We start from the raw sequence: 15418 nt of genomic DNA on the forward strand, positions 1-15418 counted from the left end.
CTACTTCTTGAAGCTCATAAAGAGAATGCCAAGAGTGTGCAAAGCAGTAATCAAAGCAAAAGGTGGCTACTTTGAAGAACCTAGAATATAAGACATATCTTCAGTTGTTTCACACTTTTTTGTTAAGTATTTCATTGCACATGTTTTAATTCATAGTTTTGATGCCTTCAATGTGAATCTACAATTTTTAGAGTCATGAAAATAAAGAAAACTCTTTGAATGAGAAGGTGTGTCCAAACTTTTGGTCTGTACTGTATGTCCCCCATCTGGGTAAATATATCCCCCATACTGGTATATATGTCCCCCATCCTAGGCCTCATTCTGTTATGTATGTGTCCCATCTAGGACCCCTTCCTGTTAGAAATATCCTCCATCCTGCTATATATGTCCCCCATCCTGGTATATACTGTATGTTCACCACTGTGCCTGGCATGCCAACGTCAGCTTCTGGCCTCTGTTTAGCCGGCAGTGTGTAGTGCAGTGCTGGGACCTGACAGGTCTCTGTGCTGCAGTGCATTTCAGCTGGATGTGTGTCCTCAAATACACATCCAGCTGAAGTAGGTGTAAGGAGATGGACTTCTTGTCGCGTTCCCCCTGAAGACACCAATCAGTTTATTATCAAGTAATTTGAAATGTGAATTGTGCTATGAAGTAGTGTTCTATGTGTTATTCTGACAGTAGGGTCAGAGATAGTTATGTGTTGGGACTAGCCCACAGTGGGAGTGGCTACAATGCAAGGAAGTTGACTGTTTCCTGTGGAACATCAGATTGGGCCCAGCCTATGACTAGAGGAGACTTAAGGTCTGGTTAGCTGATAAGGCTGCTTGACGTGGATGTCCCTGTAGTTATAGGAGACTAGAGCCAGAGATAGTGTGAAAAAGAGGTGACAGGAACAAGGAGTGATCCAACACAGTCGGGTCAGTGGATTGACCCAGAGAATGAGTGACAGAGTGAGATAGATCCACAATTTAGATGCTTACCCTCATTAAACGTGAAAGTACAGTCTGATCATATTGGCAAAATTTCTCCTTTAAATGAAAACAAGTCACAGTTGCAGCAGAGAATGAATGACTTGTGATTACCGTACTGTGATGTTGAGCTGGGTGGTGGTGAAACTAACAGGACTAGTGAGGATAGGAGCAACTAAAGGCCACTTTACACACAGCGACATCGCTAGCGATGTTGTGGTGAAAGCACCCACACCCGTTGGTTGTGCGTCACGGGCAAATTGCTGCCCGTGGTGCGCAACATCGTTAGGACCCGTCACACATACTAACCTGCCTAGCGATGTCGCTGTGGCCAGCGAACCGCCTCCTTTCTAAGAGGGCGGTTTGTTCGGCATCACAGAGGCGTCACTAAGCGGCCGCCCAATAGAAGCGGAGGGGCGGAGATGAGCGGGACGAAAATCCCGGAAAAGTCACGATGTGAAGCCCCACAGGTGTAGTGTCGGTGCATTACCTTCAGGGACTCCACTCGGCTGGATCCTGTCACAGGTAGGAGATCTTCTTCTTGTCGTGACGCCACTCTCAGTATTGCGGCCAGTAGGGACCGCCACTGCAGGTTGAGGGACGCCTGGGGCTGATGGTGAGTGCAGTTAGTTGGAATAGCCTCCTGAGAGTGAGGCAAGCCCCAGGGCCCTGTGTAGGTGCGTAGAACCACAAGGCGCAGAATAACTCCACACAGGCAGAATGTCTTTCAGGGTTTTTACTCACTTCAGGTGGCAGGGTGAGTAACCCGGGCGTAGCTGGGATGAACCAGGCGGGAACCAGGTATCCTTCAGGCTGACTTCTGTTGGTGACTACCAACTCGCCTTCCTTAGCCCTTGGTGGTTTGGGGTAACCCCGACTTTTAGTCCCTATGGGGGTCACCCAGGGAAGTTGCTGAAGCCTCACTCCCCTTCGTTTGCCGTTTGCTTGTGGCCTGGACCAGCTCACTCCAGCTGCTTGCCTCCTGTGAGCTATGGGCCCTAACTGTGGCTACGTGGCTGCGGCTTTTGTGGTGTTGTGGTGTGGGCTTTGAGGGCCCCACACCGGCAGGTTTAGCAGGGAAAGGTGGATCTATCCCCACTCCGGGATCTGCCGCCCGTTTGGGCCTGGTTCTCCCTAGCAGTCTCCTTACTTCCCACTCTGTGCTCTCTCTCTAGCTGGAGATGGGTTTCGGGTAGCACTCCTAGGTGACCGTTCTCCCCCGTCGGTAGCCACTGCGCGGACGCTGTCAGACTACAGCAGCCCAGGGGAAGGGGTCAGCTCTCCTCGGAGCTCCCTGGACTCTGCTCTGAACCGGCTCACATCTGGGACCTTCACTGCTGCTCCTGTCAGAGCCTCACTTTCCTGCTCCTCACTCCTCCACACTCTGCTGCAGACTGTTTACTCCTCCTTCTCTTTTCCCTTTTGTGCCTGCCTACGCCACCTAGCAACCAGATTCTCTTACCACACCCCTTGAGAGGAGATGGAGGCTTTTGGCCCCCTCCACTATTCCAGTGAAGGTGAAGGCTTTTCCCCCTCCTGGGATCCCCAGGGGTCCTCTCATGGGTACATGTGTGAGACCTGATCACTATGCGCCTGTGTAGTCACACCTCGGTCAGCCTTCTGGATTATCTGTATTGTACTGTCCCCAGCATGGGTGCAGTACTCAGTGGTGCCTGACCAGGTCAGGGGCGCCACAACGGAATTTCTGACGCACATCCAGCCTCGTTAGCAACGTCGTTGCATGTGAAACACAGGAACGACCGTTAACGATCAAAATTACTTACCTAATCATTGATTGTTGATACTTCGTTCCTTTCCTGAATATCGTTGCTGTTGCAGGACGCAGGTTGTTCGTCGTTCCTGCGGCAGCACACATCGCTATGTGTGACACCGCAGGAACGAGGAACAACACCTTACCTGCGCCGCCCGCCATGAGGAAGGAAGGAGGTGGGCGGGATGTTCCGCCCACTCATCTCCGCCCCTCCGCTTCTATTGAGCGGTCGCTTATTGACTCCGCTGTGACGCCGAATGAACCCCCCTTAGAAAGGAGGCGGTTCGCCGGCCACAGCGACGTCGTTAGGCAGGTAAGTCCGTGTGACGGGTCCTAGCGATGTTGTGCGCCAACGGCAGCGATTTGCCAGTGACGCACAACCGACGGAGGCAGGTGCTTTCACCAGCGACATCGCTAGCGATGTCACTGTGTGTAAAGTGCCCTTAAGAGAGCAATAGCACCTCGTCCACGACTATCACCCCTTGCCACTCTACATAGGTGCTTGGGTCGTCAGCCACCCTCCATCCTCGGACCCGGTCATTACCTCTTCGACCGCAATTGTTACAACCTCTACCAAACTGTACCCACATTTGTTGGTTTTTTTACCGCATTTTCAGTGCTTTATATGCTAAAGTGAATTGCGTCATTAAAAATTTCGATTCATCCCACAAAGAACACGGAGAAACAAAAAAACAAAATGCTAAAGCTTGGAAGAAACAGAAATGGAAGACACAGAAATGCAAAAAAGGTTTAGAGCAGCAGCAAACGTTTTCTTCATGCACACTTTATTTCCGATGTTTTTGGTTCTTCTCCATTTGTAGCTGATTTTATAACTAATTTAGAGTTTTTTGATACTTTTTTCTTGCTGTTCTCTGTGTTCGGGGTCCTGGGAATCCATTGTTGACAGCGCAATGATTTCTGTAATGGAACTAAGAAGAACGGAGGATTCTTCCTTCCTGTGACATTGACAAGTCAGAAGATGAGAGCAACTTGTATCTGGAGGCAGATCCTCCTGGGAGAAAAAGTGACATTTTGGTCTTATAGCAATTTCTGACAGAAAGTTCACGCTGAGCCGGATTGTGCTTACTGAGGACGTTGTTTATGTGAGAGGAGAATCTTTTGCTCTGTCCTTTCATCGCCTCGGAATAAAAAGGATACAGGGCGATATATGACTTCAGTGTGATTCCTCATGAAATATACTATGGTATATAACTGATATCTATTGATGAGCGTCACATGTAACATTCACATTATCCCTGTAAGAACACATTACTTTGGCTTAACACTGGAAGTCCCAGAGAGGGGTCATTTGACATTTCTACCATTGGAACCCTATGGAGCTCGAAATTCCTGGGACTTCAAGTGTTAAAGAGGTTATCCATTTGGACAATCTCTTTTTTTTCTAGATGATTTTCAGATTAACAATCTGTAAAAAAAAAAATGGCCCACTGACCCCCAAGTGTAAAGTTCGGGGTCCGTACCCACGTACTTAGTATCCATGCACCAACCTGGAACATTGAGTTCTCAGGGAACTCCGTGTAACTGTTCATATTCAGCCACCCACATAATAAAAAAAAAAGAAAGGAAAAAGAAAGAAAATAGGGAATAAAGCAGGAGCGTTATACTTACCGAGTCTCCCACACGGCTGTAACACTACTTCCAGGGCCGCTCATTAACTCTTATACATATGCACTGCTTCCCCCACCCACCATCAGTCCCGGCGTCTGTGACTGGTTGCAGTTAGACCTCGTCTCTACCCTGTGTGACAGCGTGCATGATTGGTTGTAATCACACACACTGACTGCGTGCCTATAGTGGTGTAAAAATAAATAAAAAAAATTTGAGTAGCGTTCTCCCATGTTATGATACCCAGCACAGATAAAGCATAGGGCTACAGGCTGCAGCTCCCAGCCATGTGCTTATCTTGGCTGTGTATCAGTACAAAAGGAACCGCATGCAGCTTTTTAAAAAAAACCCCAATATTTACACAAATAATTTTGAAACACCGACATGCGGTCCCCCTCAATTTTGATACCCAGCCAAAATAAAGCCCAACAACTAGGGGCTGGTATTCTCAGGCTTGGAAGAACCATGCTTATTGGGACCCCCCCAGCCTAAAACTAGCAGCAGACGCCCAGGATTGCTGCATCCATTAGATATGACAATCACAGAACTTTACCAGGCTGTCACTGATTGCTCTGTTGTGGCGGCAATTGGGGTAATAAGGGGTTAAAGACAGATCACAGCTGCCACTAAGCCCCAGATCCTGAAAAATGAGAACGCTATGGGTTTCAGAAAATGGCAGTAGAATATGTGGCTGAATGAATGGTGTCATTGAAATGTACAACTCTTCCCGCCAAAAACAAGCTCTCATAGGACTATGTTGACGGAAAAATAAAGAGTTATGCCTCTTAGTAGAAGGGGAGGAAAAACGAAAAACGTAAGATCGCCCGGGGGTAAAGTGCTTACATTTTTACTGTAGACCTAAGAACTAACAGGTGGATAGTTGCTAACTACCTGCCCAGTGCTAATCTCTGCCTGCACAGAGAGGTCACAGATCGCTCCTGCCGGCGATTCAGCAGCTTCTGCGGATGTCACGTCTACAGAGCAGTAGTTTCTCTTCCGCTCTGCTCTGTTGGTCTTGGTGGACTGGCGACATCATGCTGATTAACAGCCGGCTCCCTAGTGCCCTACTGTCGGATGCCAGTTGTCAATTGGCGTGATGTCGGCATTGACGCCTTGTCAACAGAGTGGAAGAGGAAGAGCTGCTCTGCTGACGTGAAGCAGCTGAATCGCTGGCAGGAGCGGTCCATGAATAAGCAGGTAGTTAGCAACTACCTTACTGACAGCTCTTAGGCCAATAGTATAAAACAGTCTCGGACGTCCCCTTAGAGTTTGGGGGGGAAAATCCAATTCTCCTAAGTACAGTATTATTTCCTCCAACATGCAATAGGGCAAACTGTGTGGCCGCACAGGGGTCCAAGAGGTGAGGGGGCCGATATCAACCTCCAAAGAAGGTCGAATTGTGCATTATGATGAGTTATTGGACTATTAAAGGGCCCAGATACTGTTCTTGCACAGGCCACTATTTATTCTATGTCCGCTATTGATATATAATGAATGAAATTAATTAGCACTGAATCATATTCCAAATAGAGTCCAAGGGTTAACACTCACTATAAAATGAGCATAAGCTATGGGATAAAAAAAAAACTGTGAAATTTTCCTTCTTTTGCATAGTGCTGAGGGTTGTGAAGGACTTCATTTCACTGATGAATAGCCCGGCTCAATAGAAAAAGATATTATGGCCATTTATAAAAATACAGACCCCCATGCCGCGGCATATGCTCGATCTGATAGCTCTCCCGCTGCTGGTGACTCTAATAATCGAGGAAGGTTATTACTTTATGAAATATTAAAGGGAAAAGAAAAGTTCTATTGTACGAGTTTCCAAAAGTGTCACCCAGAACAATTATAGCCCCATATTGCCCTACATCAAATCCTGAGGCTAATTATCTCGCTGGTGGTAGATTTTACGAGCCGTAATAGAATTTTTAAGAACCTTTGTAGACTTTAGCAGTGAGATATGTTATTATGGGTCCATGATGATGGGTTATTTTATTTTGTTATAATTTTTTATACAAATTGCCAGTCTTGAAATATCAACGCCAATACCAAAGCCAAGCATAAGTGTACCGAATTGCAATAGAGAAACCTGCAGAGCAATGACGGGCGCTGGACGCAAGAGCGACCTCTGCTGGCTGTATTAGCCGGATCAACTGAAATTTTACCTTGAGGGTCATTAGGTGGGCATGATAGGTTTTCTTCACTCTCATATATGTTCCTATCTTGATTGAAAATGGTGGGCCTTCTGGAATGCTCCCCGGTATACAGCAGATCCTGTTGACTGTTTCCAGGATATAACATGTCTTTGCAAGTTGTTCTCGGTATACAGCAGATCCAGTCATGTGTTCCCGATATATATCAGATCTTCTGGGGTGTTCCCGGTATACAGTACGTCTTGTGGGATGTTCCCGGTATACGGCAGGTCTTCAGGAGTGTTCTCAGTATATGGTACGTCTTGTGTGGTGTTCCCGCTATACGGCAGGTCTTCTGGGTTGTTCTCGGTATATGGTACATCTTGTGGAATATTCCCGGTATATGGCAGATCTTGTGTGGTGTTCCCTCTATAAGACAGGTCTTCTGGGTTGTTCTCGGTATATGGTACGTCTTGTGGGATGTTCCCGATGTATGGCAGATCTTGTGTGGTGTTCCCTCTATACGGCAAGTCTTCTGGGTTGTTCTTGGTATATGGTACATCTTGTGAGGTGTTCTCTATATATGGCAGGTCTTCTTGGTTTATGGTACATCTTATGGGTTGTTCCCGATATATGGCAGTTCTTGCGGGGTGTTTCTGCTATACAACAGGTCATGTTGGGTATTCCAGGTATACAGAAGGTCTTGTGGGGTTTTCCTATTTTGTGGTGACTCTTGTTGGGTGTTACTGGTGTACAGATCTTGAGATGTGTTTCCTGTATACATCAAGTCTTTATGGGGTATTTTTGGTATAAGGTGGGTTGTGTGGGGTTTTCCCGGTATGTAACACCCCACGGGGCAGGTGTTTCCACCTACTCGTCGCCGGGCCAGGGGGTGCAGATCTCTGCGTCGTAACAGGGTGACCTGCCCCAGTTCCATTGCCTTGAGGCGTACAGGAAGGAGGATTGTAGGGTGGCAGGGAGGATGGAGGTAGTAGTTGGGAGGTTAGGAAAGACTATTAGGAGATCGTGATGCCACCTGTGGTACGGGGCCAGGGATGGGGGTTGCCGCTGCGCGGTCTCTCACAGCCGGGATGGTGTCGCTACCCACAGGAGGAGCGGGATTACCCCAGGGAGGATGGCGGGTGTAGTAGTAGTCCCCGTTGGCGCACGCAGCGCTGGGCGATGGCGCCGGTAAAGGAGAGGCAGAGACAGGGGTTGCGGTTCCAGGTGTTTTTACTCACAAGTCTTTAAGACGCTGCCCGAGGTACCGTTCTCTGCCATGATGGGCTCCAGCCGATCCCGGATCCGTGAAAGGTCAAGTCCGGTGTGTGTGTCAGCCTGTGAGCTCTCTTCTCCTTTTATGCGCTAAGTATCAGACCCCCATGGCATGAAGCACTTGAGGATCCCGGTGTCAGTTAAGTGTGTCCCGTTCTGTATGCTGATAGCGCAGTTCCGTTATGGGGCCGGTCCTCAACCCCGGATCCTATGTCCTATTTGCTGCAGACTCGTAGGACGGGTCCGGTGACTTTTCATAGCCGTTCTCCGCGACCCTTTCAGAGTTGGTAGACAACGTGATGTATATCTGCCCTAGGATTCTGTATCTCTACAGCGCCAGTCCTGTGGAAGCAGCTGCCCTGCTTCTCCCCAGCGACAGTGTTGAACGCCTTGGCCCACAGAGCTGCATGTGGCAAGTCCGCTCTGCTCTATGTCTGAAGCTGAACTCTCTGTTCTGGTTGTGTAGTGTGGTCTGAGCTGTTGCCCCCAGTTGCTGCCACCGGCTGGTTCATTACTCTCACTAGGTCAACCAGCTCTTCCCAATGTGTGCTCCTGACTCCCCCTGGTGGTTGCATCTCCCTGACCCTAAGTCCCCAGTCCAGTGGATCTGGGGAGCCCCTGGTGCAGTGGCGTCCTGTAAACCCACTGCTGTAGTGACCCCCTACTGTGATCCGACCCTGGCCCAGTTCTCATTGGGGAGGGCAACCCAATGTCTGTATGTTTGTGTAGGTGTAAACCGACCTCGCGACCTTCCCTGGACCCAGGATGAGTACTATACCCTAATGAAGGTGCAGTACCCTGTGGTGCCTGAAGCCGCAGGGGCGCCACAGGTACATGGCAGGTTTTGTAGGCTGTTACAGCTATATGGTGGCTCATGAGGGATGTTCCCAGTATACGGCAGGTCTTGTGGGCTGCTACTTGTATGTGGAGAGTCTTGTGGGGTTTTCCCAGTATACAGTATGGCAGGTCCTGTGGGATAAACAGCAGTACTTATAGGTGTCCCTGGCACGACAGGTCTTGTGAAGTTTTCCCAGTACGTGGCAGCTCTAGATGGGTGGTATGGATGTACAAGATGTCCTGTATATAACAAATCTTTCTGCAGTGTTCCCATGATATGGAAGGTCTTGTACTCCGTTATGGTGGGTTTTATGGTCCATTCCCAGTATAAAGCAGGTCCTGTGGGGTGTTTCCTGTATACAGCAGGTTTTTGAGATGTTTACGTCTTCCATTATGGCAAGACTTGTAAGGTGTTACCGATATATAGCATGTCTTATGGGATGCCAACAGTATATGGCACTCTTGTTGAGTGGTTCCGCTTAAAGGAAGGTCTTGTGGGGTGATCCCTTTGTGTGCTAGGTCTTGTTGGTTGTTTCCTCATACAAGAAGTTTTTGGGATGGGGTACTCGGTCCCGGGCGGTGTACTGCTGAAATATGTCACTGGGTGCCTGGTTCCGTGACCCTGGGGGTCGCTTTAAAAAGAGGTTATTTACAGGAGAATGATAATAAAGGTTTGTCGTGACGCCACCTGTGGTGCGCGGCCAAGTAGGGGCTGCCACTGCAGGGTTCTTCTCACCAGGGGTCGATGTTGATTGCAGCCAAGATGGAGTCACTCCCCACAGGCGAAGTGGGTGCCCCGGGAAGGGGGCCGGCTGACTGGTAGCAGGCCGTGGGCGCCGGAACGTGGGACGGCGTCGCCGGTAAATAATGGAAACGAGGCAAGAGCTCCGGTTCAGGTGTTTACTCACTGGTTAGATTGCCCGAGAGCGAACTGGATCACTGCTGATAAGTTTCTGGTTATCCGGTGCAAGTTCCAGGTGGTTACCGGTGTCAGTGCACATGTCCTGTTTGTCCTCGCTGTCCGGCGATCAGCAGAAGGAACCTGGGCTGAGCTACAGCTCACAGGCCGCAGGCTCCACAACGGCAAGATAAGCTGTGTGTCCCACCAGCACTGGTGCTCTCCTGCACACAGTCTGGTCTCAGGTGACGTCCCTCCAGCCAAGCTCACTATGTGTCATGGCTGCCTCCTCTTATACCCCATGTGGCACCCGCCCCCACTGGTTGTCCTGGTGACCGGGAAGTCCCATACTACTGGATAGCTGACTCTCCCTGCCCACCCCAGTCCAATCTCCCCTGTTGGGAAGGCACCTAACTGCATTTGAAATGTGTCTGGTGTGAGCACCGGCAAACCACCTGTCACTTACCCCAGATAGATACTGCTCCTTAGCTCAGTTGCAGTACCCTGTAGCGACCAGAGCCTCAGGGGCGCCACACTAGGTCTTGTTGGTTGTTTCAACATACAAGAGGTTTTTGGGATGTTTGAGGTCTTCAGACGTATATAGGCCTCATTTATCACAACTGCCGAAAAGAAAAACAAAGTGTTTGTTGCCCATAGCAACCAATCAGGGCCCAGCTTTCATATTTTAAACAGCTTTGGTAAAATGATAACTGTGCAGTGATTGGTTGCCATAGGTAACAAGGACAGTTTTCTATGATAGAGTTTTGATAGCTCTGCGCCAATCATGATGGCGGGCCGGGATGACATTCTGGGGATATTTCAGCAGCTTTTGATATGTCAGGCATTGATAATAACGGGTGTCTCGTAGCGAGGCACAGGGCTGTCATCCCGGAGCGATGACCTTTTGTATTATTGTGTTTGGCTCGCAGAGGATGGCAGACGAGTGATTTCTTTTTTCTTTGTGGTTTGTTTATGCTGAAATACTGAAAAATCATTATCACTCTCTAAAACCAAAGATAAATACGGAAAACTAATAGTTTCTATATAAATGGCCTAAGAAAACTTAAAGGAGAACTCTACCTCTAACGTCTCTCCACCCACAAACCTCACTAGTAACTGTAATATATGAGTCTCCAGGACCCCCATGCCTAGGCCCACCTAACATCATGTATCATCTGGATACACCATGAATTTCTATGGTCAGAATATGCCTTTATAAACATATTCAGAGACGAGCGGTCTGCTCTGCTATTTTATGTTGATTCTTTGCTCTTTGGTAACATTTTGAAATATTCATGTATTTCCATTTTACTAAATTAAAAGTTAATTTGCTGAATATCGTAAGATGTTACAGCAGCTCCCATGTTAGTGTGGCACTTACATTATGTATGGTATGGCAGCATTAATTATACAGAACTAAGCTGTAATACCCCACATCGCCTACAGACAAGGGTGGCGCTGTTTCAACAAGAAAGCAGTAATATGGTTTTAATTTCATGTTATCATTTTAAAGGGTTTCATCCTGAAAACAAAACTTTGTAGCACTGAATCCTATCTCGTATCGATCTATCTATCTATTTATTTATCGATCTCTTATCTGTGTATCTCATAATCTATCTATTCCATATCTATCATATCTATCTATCTATCCATATATCTATCTCTTATCTATCCGTCTATTATCTATCAATCTCCTATCTATCTATCTATCTATCTATCTATTTCTTATCTATCCTTATATCTATTATTTATCTATCTATTATCTATCTCTTATCCCTATCCTCTATCTATTATTCATCAGAGCTACAGGGAACTGCATCCTAGCCAAGATGCAGGGCCTACCCCCAGGGACCCAGAGGACCAGTGCCGGTAACAGCAACACATTCAATATAATCTCTGTTTTCCCCAATTCCCAAATACTGGTGACAGGCTAGGGTTGGACCCAATGGATGGCCACCTAGGGGTGGAACCGATCCAGTCCACTAGACGACAACCAGGAGGGAGGGGTCAGACAGTCAGTAAGTGGAAGTGAGAGGAGACGGTACTGACGGGAGAGTGTAGCAGTGACCTGAGGGCCCAGGCGTGTGGTTGCCGGTGGAGTACGGTGGAGTACTCCCGGAACCATAGCACCGACGGGGTACAGAGCCTTAGGTCAGGCAAACGCTCCAGGCAGACCTGATAAAATCTGCATAGTGAGCAGACCATCCAGGACCTCACTGACCGTAAAGTTCGGGACATAATAGTGTCAGGGGCGGAGGGGTGGGGAACGCCGCTCGTCTGGAATCGCTGGCGCTCGGGTCCGGTGCTTCTGCTCCTCGGTGGCTCGAGAACGGGGCCGGACCCGGGGCTCGAGCAGCGCCTCCTCGCCCACGAGTGAAAAGGGGAGGTTTTTGGTGGGTATTTGGGGATGTCGGTCGTGATGCCACCCACGGGTTGTGGTGATGGTGGGCACCACTGCTGCTGGTGACGGGGGATCCCGGGAGAGATGGCGGAGAGCAGCTGAGGTGTTGACCCCTCCGTGGGTAGGGGCTATTGGTCCCGGGGCCCCGGTTGGGGAGTAGGGAGGAGGTATAGGTGCAGGTGCCGAGGCGGGGAGGCAGCGTGGGCGCGGGTGCAACGTTGCGGTGCAGCGCGGTGCCGGATGGCACTGTTGTACTCACTCAGACACAGAAGGACAGAGTCTCTGGTAAACCAAACGGCTGGATGGATGGGGCCCACAGCTGGCTGTGGTGTTCTCACTCTCCCCGGACGGGTTGATGGTGGCTGTCGTTTTCCTGCACCTGTGTAAGTGTATTTGACTTCTATGGCTTCCCACAGGTAGTCCGCTCCCCGGCGTGTACGTGTCGGGAGAGCCTGTTTGCCCGCAGGCGCTGGCCCTTGGACCTCTGGCCCTTGGCGGTGGCACTTATCCGGACGGGTTGGGCTGTTGCCTTCTGACGAGACTTAGGTGGGAATGAACCCCTGAGGTCCAGACCGCAATCAGATAATTTGACCTTTTTGGCGGCTCCTAGCCTAGTCGGGGTCTGAGTAGCCTGCCTTGGTGCTTGGCTTCAATCTGCTCCCCGGTTCGGTACCGGCGGGCCACCGCCCGACCCCGGTCCTACAGTTACACTGACCTACACCAACTCCTGCAGACGGCCACCACCGTCTGCCGACCTTGCGGAACGTGCCTGGGCTCCAACCCAGACACCAACAGTTTTCACTCCTCTCACTTCAACTACCACCAACTCACTGCTGTCTTTTCCCGCCTCCAGGCCTGTGAACTCCTCGGTGGGTGGGGTCAACCACCTGGCTCCGCCCCACCTGGTGTGGACATCAAGTCTGGAGGGTGGCAACAAGGATTTGATTGACTGGTGTCACCTACCCAGGGAAAGGGGTGTGTGTTTGATGTTAGTGTACTGTGACCCCTGGGGGTCCAGGGTGTCACAATAGCAACGGCAGAACCGGGGAACAGGACCAGAGAAACCGACCCCACAGGGTTCAAGCTACCTGTCATACGGACTAAGACGTAGAGACTACCAGGAGGGGACCCCCAGACGCTCCAAACCACGGGGACCCACGAACCAGAGACAGGTGCAGGGGAAGACAGCCACCAGGTCATCACACCGACACTGGAACTAAGGGAAACAGTGGTAAGGACCAGCCTTCATTGGGTTGCCAGCCATAACAATGCCGTGAGTAAAAGGAACCAGTTACACTGCAATCCCTTGTGTGGCCTACATTCTTTCCACGCCCAACAACATCATCTATCCCCTGGGGCCTGGCCCTACTTGCGGAGGGCCCAACATCCAGGTTGCCACTAACACAAGCCCCAGTAGTGAAAACTGTGCAGCGGCGGCTCCACTAAAATAGTCGCAACCCGCAAGAGGCGTCACGACAAAAACATTTATTACAATTCCCCTGTAAATAACCCTCCTATTTAAAGCGGCCCCCAGGGTCATGGAATCGGGCAACAGCCACCCAGTGAACAGTCCCAACGTAACCAGGCCCGGGACCGAGTACCCCATAGCCCTAGGGCGAGTCGCATGCCCACACACCAGCTTGTCTCCTCTGAGTCTTCAACTGTAGACTCCTGCAATTAACAGACCTTCGGTCACATGACTGTGAAGTCATCAAAAGTCCTTAACCAATCTTAACCTCAGAATACAAATGTTGGGGTCCCTAAGAGAGAGGGTTCTGAGAAATTGCGCAGTTTGCCTCGCCTCACACCGGCCCTGACTGTAACTAGGTCTGAGTTTTGGAGTAGGGCTTATAGTTCAAGCATACTACAAAAAACTGTAAAATCATGGTAGGGCTTATTTTTGAGAAAAATCTATCATCGATATATCCCATTATTTATCTATCTATCCCTCTATCTATCTATCCCTCTATCCCTCTATCTATCTATCTATCTATCTATCTATCTATCTATCTATCTATCTATCCATCTATCTATCTATCTATCTCTCAGAATGATTCTCTGCGTCCATATTGTGCACATCTGTATTTGAGGTTTTGGTTTATAAATTTGGAGAACATCTTTCACCACTTTTCTAAAGCATGATAAAAAGGTGAAGACATTAATATTGTGATCAGGCAGACATTAGATTATTGATAGTCCATCCCCGATATATATCAGAAACCTGCCGTCTTCTAATGATGATTAAGAGCCTGCGGTGAAAGGTCAGAGATGTCCGCATCATTAAAAAACAATCTCGTTAAAAGAAAAATCTGATCAATGCAAGATATTGGCAAAAAGAGACAAGTATCCAGGGCAGGTCGATGGTCTTCTGGGCTACAGACGTGTAGGACGCTCATGTAGATCTGATCATTCATATGTAGGACGTGGAGGTTAGGAGAAAAAATACAAAACCAGATACAAAAAACACAAGGAAAAAAACTAAGGAAGAAAGAATAATGATAGAAGCTGTATAATACCATCAATAAAGACAAAAAAGTGAAAACTGTCAGAAAAATACCCATCTATCCAGAAAAGAAAAAACAGCAGAAACGATCAATGTGATCAGGATGCCAGGACCTAACACATTGTCCTATTTGCTATCTATTTCTATTTGCTTGCACTGTCTCTCTTTTTTCCTTTTTCTATTTCTTTCTTTCATTCTTTCATTACCTTTTTCTCATTCATGTATTCATTCATTCTTTTTTCTTTATATTTTTCTCATTCTTTTTACTCTCTTTCTTGTCTTTCATTCTTTCTTTATCTTTTCTTCATCGTCTCATTTTTTCCTTCTTCATCTTTCTATCATTCTTTCGTTCTCGTTTTCATTATCTTTCTCTCATTCATCCTTTTTTTTTTCTTCTTTCTTTCCCATTTTCTCTCTCTCATTTTGTCTTTCTTTCTCTTCTTTATCTATCTGTTATTCTTTCTTTTTTGGTTATTCTTCTTTCTCAGTTTCTCTTTCTTTCATTCTTGCTTTTTCTGTTTCTCTTTTTCTCTCTCTGTTTTTCTCACTGTTTGTCTTTCTTTCTTCTCTTCTTTCTTTTTTCTCTTTTCTTTCTTTCTCTTTATTTCTATCTCTTTCTCTCAGTTTCTCTTTCTTTCTCTCTCATTCTCTTCCTTTCTGTTTCTTTCTTTCCTTTTTGTCTCTCTTTCTGTCTCTTTTTCTGTCTCTCTCATTCTCTTTGTTTTTCTGTCTCTCTCATTCTCTTTGTTTCTCTCTGTCTCTTTTTCTGTCTCTCTCATTCTCTCTGTATCTTTCTCTTTCTGTCTCTCTTTCTTTCTCCATGTCTCTTTTTTTTCTTTCTTGCTTTCTCTCTGTCATTCTCTTTCTGTCTCTGTCTCTGTTTCTTTCTTTCCTTTCTTTCTCTCATTTTTTCTCTTTCTGTTCTTTAGCTGTCTGTTATTGTTTCTTTTTTTGTTATTCTTCTTTCTCTCAGTTTCTATTTCTTTCATTCTTGCTCTTTTTCCTCT

The sequence above is a fragment of the Anomaloglossus baeobatrachus genome, chromosome 2, assembly GCF_048569485.1.
Source record: "Anomaloglossus baeobatrachus isolate aAnoBae1 chromosome 2, aAnoBae1.hap1, whole genome shotgun sequence".
In the NCBI taxonomy this organism is placed as follows: Eukaryota; Metazoa; Chordata; class Amphibia; order Anura; family Aromobatidae; genus Anomaloglossus; species Anomaloglossus baeobatrachus.